A 7,748-nucleotide genomic window follows, 5' to 3' on the forward strand; every position below is an offset into this window, starting at 1 on the left:
AAATAAGACATGAATTAGGCATGTGTACCCCTCACGACATCTTTTAAACTTATGAGGAAGTCATTACTAAATCTGTATACATAAAGACACAATATGGTTTGGTCCAGCACCAAACTGTCGACGTTTTTAAAGGAATTCGTCGATAAAATTAAACCAAGAGGGTTCATATTTTGATTTTATCCCAAACCGTCAATGGTTTCAGTCAGGGAGGTCGATTTAAAAATTATAAAAACTCATTTTTCAAGCACCAAAAACCCTAGCTCTTGAATCTTTGCATCCCCTTCGTCCAGTACCCTCCAAAATCTTCAATAACTCCTAGAAAACCATTATTCCAATGGCCCCCAAGACCAAACGAGGAGAAGGAAGCTCCTCCGGAGATAGAAAACGAAAGGGACTCCATCTCACGAACATTCAAGAAAGTACTTCGAGGGATGGTCGAGAGGATTTGAGTCAAAGGAAGCATTTGCACATTTTAGAAAGGATATTTCTAACAGGAATATAGTAAGTAGCCTGATAGTACCCATTAAATTCCTTGGAGAAAACTTTCCCTTATTTATTGATAAATTTTGGGCTATAGCCTAGGAGTTCCTTATGACCATGGCTGAACTAGTATATCTTGATTTGTTAAGGGAATTCTATGCCAATTTTGTGCCATCTACGTCTTAGTGTTTGACATATTCCATAGTTAAAGGAAAAACAATAACTTGGGATGCTAACACATTTGTTGAAATTATGTCCTATGGAAGATACCATATAGTAAGTCTTTCGAACTAGGTTTGGCCCACACACAGGGAATGATTCAATCCCCAAGAAGTGCTCTAACTAGTAACCAAAGATTCAAACATACCAAAAGTAGCCAAACCAAAATTCAAGGATTCCACTGTGGAATTTCAAATGCTTCATCACATGATTAGCTACAATGTCTTGCCGAGACATGGTGGATGTGATACAATATCTCATGAGGATATCTTTGCCATGTTCTATGTATGGCACGGGCAAGGAATTGATTTTCCTTCCACGATTGTACAACATATGGAAGACTATCTGAAAAGGAAGAATGGGTGCCTGCCATTTGCTCAACTACTAATTAGTGTTTTCTCTTATTACAATGTGCTATTCACTAGTGTAACAGTAGAAAATCCTACCAATGAGGACATATATTCCAAAGCTACCCTACGATGGATGCATTTTGTACAAGATGAGATATCATTGATATGGCTAAAGTAGAAGCAACAGGCAAGGGCTCAAATTGATGAAGTAGAGGAAGCCATAGAAGAAGAAGACATAGGAGCAAGACAATCTAGCTACCCTGATGAGAAATTGGGAGAACCTGAAGATAGTGGACCATCTAATGCCTATATTAGGAAGTGCCTTGATGGGATAGAGGCACGCTTAGGATCACTAGAACAGGGGTTGACGCATGCTTCGACAGACTAGAATCTAGTCTTGATAGGTTATTTGAGCTTTTTAGGTAAGATAATTAGTCTCTCTTTTTTATGATGATCAAAGGAGGAGAAGTGATATAGTGATGTGTTGTTATGTAAGTGGGTGAGAAAAATATGTTGGCAGTGGTGTAGTAATATCAAAACATTTAGGTAAGTTTTGCCTTTTTCGTTGTAAAAAGTACAAATCTATAATGTTTCCTAAACGATTATACATGGAAGTTCAGATTTGTTACTTAAACTATTTTAATAAAAGCTTAGTTTATTTGTTGTTTTTTTCTTAATATAAAATAAACTTTCTAGTTTGTATAATTGCATGTTATAACTCCAATGAGCATGATACATCTAGTTAAATAAATTTAATTTGCCTCATGTGCATATAGTAAGGGGGAGAGGAATTTTATCTTATTCAAAAAAAGTCATAAATTAAGTAAGAGCTTAATATTATATCTTATGAGAACACTAATGGTTTGTCATCATCAACAAGGGGGAGATTGTCAGCCTTAGTGGCTACATGATCCTAATTGTCGTATTTTGATGATAACAACCCATTAGTGGTTCTATGTTAAACTAATCTTTGCATACTAAGCTGTGACAAGTATAAGTGAAGAAATCATATAGATACAGGTTTAAGTGCAAAGATGAGGCAAATAATCTCATAGGAAAAGATCGAGTGGACACTCACTTGGGAGATCTTAAGCACATCCAATAAAGCACATGTAGAAACATATGTATAATTGAGAGTGTTTGAGGTAGTGTTTATTGTAACTCTTGTAGTTATGATTCACGGAAGTCTATTAAGTAAGAGTGAGCAAATTGCATGTGCATACTAGTTCATAAGAGAACATAGAATATCACTAAGTCATAAGGTTCATACTTATGAGTTTTCAAAAACAAAACAAGGAGTGTTATGAAAATATCCTATACTCAAAAGTGCTTTAATATGGGATAAGTTTTAAATAATCTTAGTGTCGTAATCTTTTATAGACTTGGTCCCGGTTGGGTTAAAACCTTGATTTTGTACCTAAAATCAAATTTATGAATAAAAAGGGCAAACTGTCAACAGTTTGGCTCAAGTGCTTTGACGATTTCAGGCATAAAGTAAAATGGAAATTTGCCTAGATGAAACCATCCACGGTTTGAGCAAACCGTCCACAGTTTGAGGGGAAACCATCAATGGTTTGGGGAATCCGCCGACGGTTTGTGTCGGGATTCCAAACCCAATGGTTGTAAACGGTTAGTTTTCAAAGTATTAAATTACTTTCTAAGCCTAATGGCCATAAAACAGCTAGAACATCAAATTTCCTATAAATACAAAGTTCTAGAAATAAATACTTCACCTTTGACAACTAGTAAATATCAATCACAAGAACTTTGCATTTGGTTCATCATTTATTGCTCAAAATCACTCTTGCTCTATATATTTGTGTGTGATTCATTACTAAAGAGATTAGGTGAGGAATTCATTGTGTTGTAATAAGCTCATAGAGGGAGCACCTTTTTCTTCAACCACATCTTCTCTATTTCTTCAAGTAATAAAGGGTTCTTGGTGAACCAAGTTTAAAGGGTACTTGGTGAAACTTCGTTTAGGGCTCTTTGTGAACGAGAAGGGATTAGTTCCCTTGTTGTGTAAAGGCTTGTTTGACCTTGAAGGAGATTGTATAGTGGATTTTGGAATCCTTGAGTGTGTCTCAAGGCATGGACGTAGGCAAGGAGTCAAACCACGTTAACATCGGTGTTAAGCTTCTTTTCCTTATATTTCTTATTTATATGCATCCTGTGATTTATCTTACATTATTGTGACATAATTACTTCCATCTTGCCAAGATTTGTTATTTTGTATAAAAGAATACAAATCTGCAAAAGAGTCTATTCAACCTCCCCCCCCCCCCCCGCCCCCTTCTCTAGAATCAACTCTAGGGCCAACAATATACATAACTTAGTATAAGAAATAACAAACACATATAATTACATATAAAAAAATGACATATACAAGAGGCTGTGTGACTCTTTAACATCCCTAGTGGAGTCGCTAAATCTATCAACATCGAGTTCTAAGGACCTCTTGGGTTGCCAACATTTGGTGATTGTTTTGAAATCAAAACAATTTAAAAAAAAAAATGAAGTCGTCACTTTATTTTTGAAAAGGCAAAATAAAGGAAAACCTTTTAAAGAGTGTTGGTTTTATTGTAATCCCAAGGAAAGGGGGTGAATTGGTATTTTAAAATTTTCTTCTCCTAGGAAAGATATCCAGCACCAATATTACACAACCCTAGGGTCATTCTAAAGCAGATAATTAAATGAATCAATAAATGCAGCTGAAATTTAATTTCTTAAATAAATTACTCAAGCAAGCACAGTAAATCAAGTAGGACGCTAGATATGTTATCGAGGTTTGGCAAATGTGCCTACGTCCCCGCCTTGGCTCACAAGCACAAGGATTACACTAAGGCTCACTTCACGGGTGGAGTGGCACCGTAGTTCAACCAGATCAAATTAACATAGGACTAACCTCAACGTTTACAACCAATCCTTCTGGACTTGATTAATGCCCTCCTAGGCCATGCCTAGAATACAACCAAATCACAATACAAGATGTGTACAAAATATATGCTTTTCAACCAAACTGATTTGTACCAGTATAATCAACACACTACAGTATGATAGGATATGATAAGCTCGATGTAGTCTCAATGTCTTCTCTCAAAATAATGCTAGTATATCAATTAGAATGTGAGAGTGTTTGGTTTAGAATCTTTGTGCCAAAATAATAATATCAATCACAAGATGCAGCAACAAAGATCTTCAACACACAAGCAAATATCTCAAAAAAAAAAATTCTCAAAATAAACACAAGAGATATTTAAAATCGGTTTGTAAAAATTATTTCACAAACAAAAATACAATATAAGCTCTTGAGTATTGCAATGATAATGCAAAACTCACAAGCTCTAAGGAGTTTTCCCAAGGAAGACTTATTGACAAAGTCTCCAAGAAAAACTCTAAGCTTACTCTCACATAAAAATAAATTTCAATTAAACAGAGCAGATGATAGTGCAAGCCTTATAGGATAATCACAAGGGCACTCTTACTAAACGATTTTTGCAATGGAAATGAGTAAGAATGGAAGTGGAGAGCTTGAAAATGAGAAATAGGGTTTTTGAATTTCAGAGAGAATTCGCTAATGATATTTGCTAATTGAGTGCTAATCCATCCAAATGAGGGAGTATATACAGGCACCCCAAAAATTATAACTGTTCGGGACCTATCTAGTATTTTTGAGAAAGTTTAAATAGGGTTAATAAAAATTAATCACGTTTTAACCTAAGTAAAACTTAAGCAACCCAAGAGGTTTGGTTGACCATTTTTAAGGTTCGGTCGACTGGGTTACTCAGTTCGGTCGACTAGGGGGTTTTTTGAACCAAGGAGTTGGTTGACCAGACTTGAGGCAATTTTTGAACCTCCGAGGTTTGGTCAACCAGCCTAAGTTCGGTTGACCGAATTTGGATGTTTGATCAACCGGGCCATTTTCTTCTTCAAGTTCAGGGTGTTGGGATTTCCCCACCTGCCAGTTCGGTAGACTAGTGCATTGGTTTTTATTTTAAGGTCGATCGACTAAGTGGTCAAAATTTTTGACCCAGGGGAGGTTCGATCGACTGAAGATCTATGTGTGTTCTAGTTCGGTCAACCAAACACACAAAGCTTGTGTAATAAAGTCCAGATTTCTATTTAAAGTCATCCCTTCTCACATACTTCTTATTTTTAAGTTATAGGGGACTTTTTCATCCAATAATTTAGGACCTAAAGTCAGTCTATGGTCTTTTGAGCTTATCTATCCTATCATGTATGCAATGCATTAATTATTAAAGATCATTGATATTTAAATAATACATACCTGAAAAAACTTAATTAAGATACAACAAATAAATGTTCTGGGTCTTTATCTTTTTCAAGCTCAAGTGCGTATACCATATGATACTTTCAATTGATCCTGCACACAAACTCATCAACCATTAAATATCAAAGTATTTGTCATAATCAAAATGGAATATGACCTATAACGTAAACAATCTCCCCCTTTTGGATGATGACAAATATCTTATGCAAAAGTGGGTACAGCCAAGAAAGGCTCCCCCTGAAATTATGCATAAGAGAAATGTAAAGACTGTAAAAATTCAAACATTTTCCTAAGGTATCCAAGTTTACCCAATTTTGCCTAACTTCTCCTTTTTTGCTAATAGTAAAAAGGGTCATGATAAATTTAAAGTATATAGGCAAGGCATTGAGTATGAATCATTCAAATACAAGATATGATTGGGAAGATTTTTAGAAATTTCGGCAACATGTCGTTTAAAAATACAACATTTCCCAAAAATATTTGTATGGAAATAACCTAATCGAGTTCAAATTTACAATTTATCCACAATTAACAACTCAAATAGTTTAGTATGAATCAAAACATAAAACATAAATATAATTATTAACATGCAAGAGATATAATAGCCATGCATTGCACTATACAAACAAACTCATAAAGGATAAAGCAAAGATAGATTTAAACTTTTTAGAGCCGTATATTTCTAAAATAAGTAGCTCCCCATAAGTTTGTGCACTCTATCTATTTTTATATGGCCTCTCTACTATGCATTGGACCTAACTCACGTCTAATATGTACGAACCTATGTTCCTGAAGTGGTTTGGTGAAAATATCAGCCCACTGCTCACTATTACACACAAATTCAAGTGTCACATCTCCTTTCTGCACATGATCACGAATGAAGTCGTGTCTAATCTCAATATCTTTGGTTTGTGAATGTGAGATAGAATTTTTAGATATATTAATTGCACTAGTATTATCACATTTAATTGGAACCATATCATAGTGCAATCCAAAATCCATGAGTTGTTGCTTCATGTAAAGCGTTTGAGCACAACAACTTCCAGTCGCAATATATTCTGCTTCGCTTATGGATAGGGAAACTGAGTTCTGTTTCTTGGAGAACCAAGAAACCAGAGATTCTCTTAAATAGTAACAAGTTCTGCTGGTACTCTTCCTATCAACCTTACTTCTGGCAAAGTCAACATTAGTGTAGTTAACAATCTAAAATGTTACCTAAGAATTTGTTTGACTGCTAACAGATGAGACTCCTTAGGAGCAGCCTAAAACCTAGCACACATGCACATGCTAAACATGATATCAAGTTGACTAGTTGTAAGGTATAGGAGACTACCAATCATGCCTCGATATAATTTCACATCAATAGGGATGCCTTGCTTATCTTTACCAAGTTTGGTGGAAGAATTCATAGGAATACCAAGAATTTTACCATCTTCCATATTAAATTTCTTTAGAAAGTTCCTAACATATTTAGATTGGCAAATGAAAGTCCCATATTTAGCCTATTTAATTTGAAGTCCTAAGAAGAAGTTCAGTTCACCCATCATGCATTTCAAATTCATTTCGCATGCATTTGGTAAACTCATTACACAAATCATCATTAGTTGCTCCAAAGATGATATCATCAACATATATTTGGACAAGGAGCATATGATCATTTTTAGTTTTGATTAAAAGTGTAGTGTCAATTTTGCCCCTAGTGAAACCATCATCTAGGAGGAAACCACTAAGCCTTTCATACCAAGCTCTACTAGCTTGTTTCAATCCATACAAGGCTTTGGACAACCGGTAAACATGATTAGGATATTTATGATTTTCAAACCTCAGCGGTTATTCTACATATACTCTTTCATTTATATAACCATTTAAGAATGCGCTTTTAACATCCATTTGGTACAATTTAAAATTCTTAAAAGTAGCATAAGAAAGCAATATATGAATGGCTTCCATTCTAGCTACGAGAGCATAAGTTTCCTCAAAACCTATCCTTTCTTCCTCATTATATCCCTAGGCAACTAATCTAGCTTTGTTTCTTGTAACTACCCCATTTTCATCATTTTTATTTCTATAAACCCATTTAGTTCCGATAATGGTATGATCATCGGGCCTAGGAACTAGGGTCCACACTTTGCTTCTTTCAAATTGTATTCGCCTAATAAGGCTTACAATTCTTATTTTGATGATAACAAATCAATGATATGTTTAATATGTTTCAAGTAAAATTTTTTTAGGAAAGTGAGAAAGCCCAAGTGCATAAAGAAGCCTATGGATTACAAAAAATTCTTGAAGAACACAAGTATAGCTTATGGATTACAAAGAATCCTTGAAGAACACAAAGAAAAGCTTATGGATTACAAAGAGCATGAGGAATAAAATTATACTGGTGAAAAGTTCAAATAAAAGATTGA

The sequence above is a fragment of the Malania oleifera genome, chromosome 4 (assembly GCF_029873635.1).
Source record: "Malania oleifera isolate guangnan ecotype guangnan chromosome 4, ASM2987363v1, whole genome shotgun sequence".
Lineage (NCBI taxonomy): Eukaryota > Viridiplantae > Streptophyta > Magnoliopsida > Santalales > Ximeniaceae > Malania > Malania oleifera.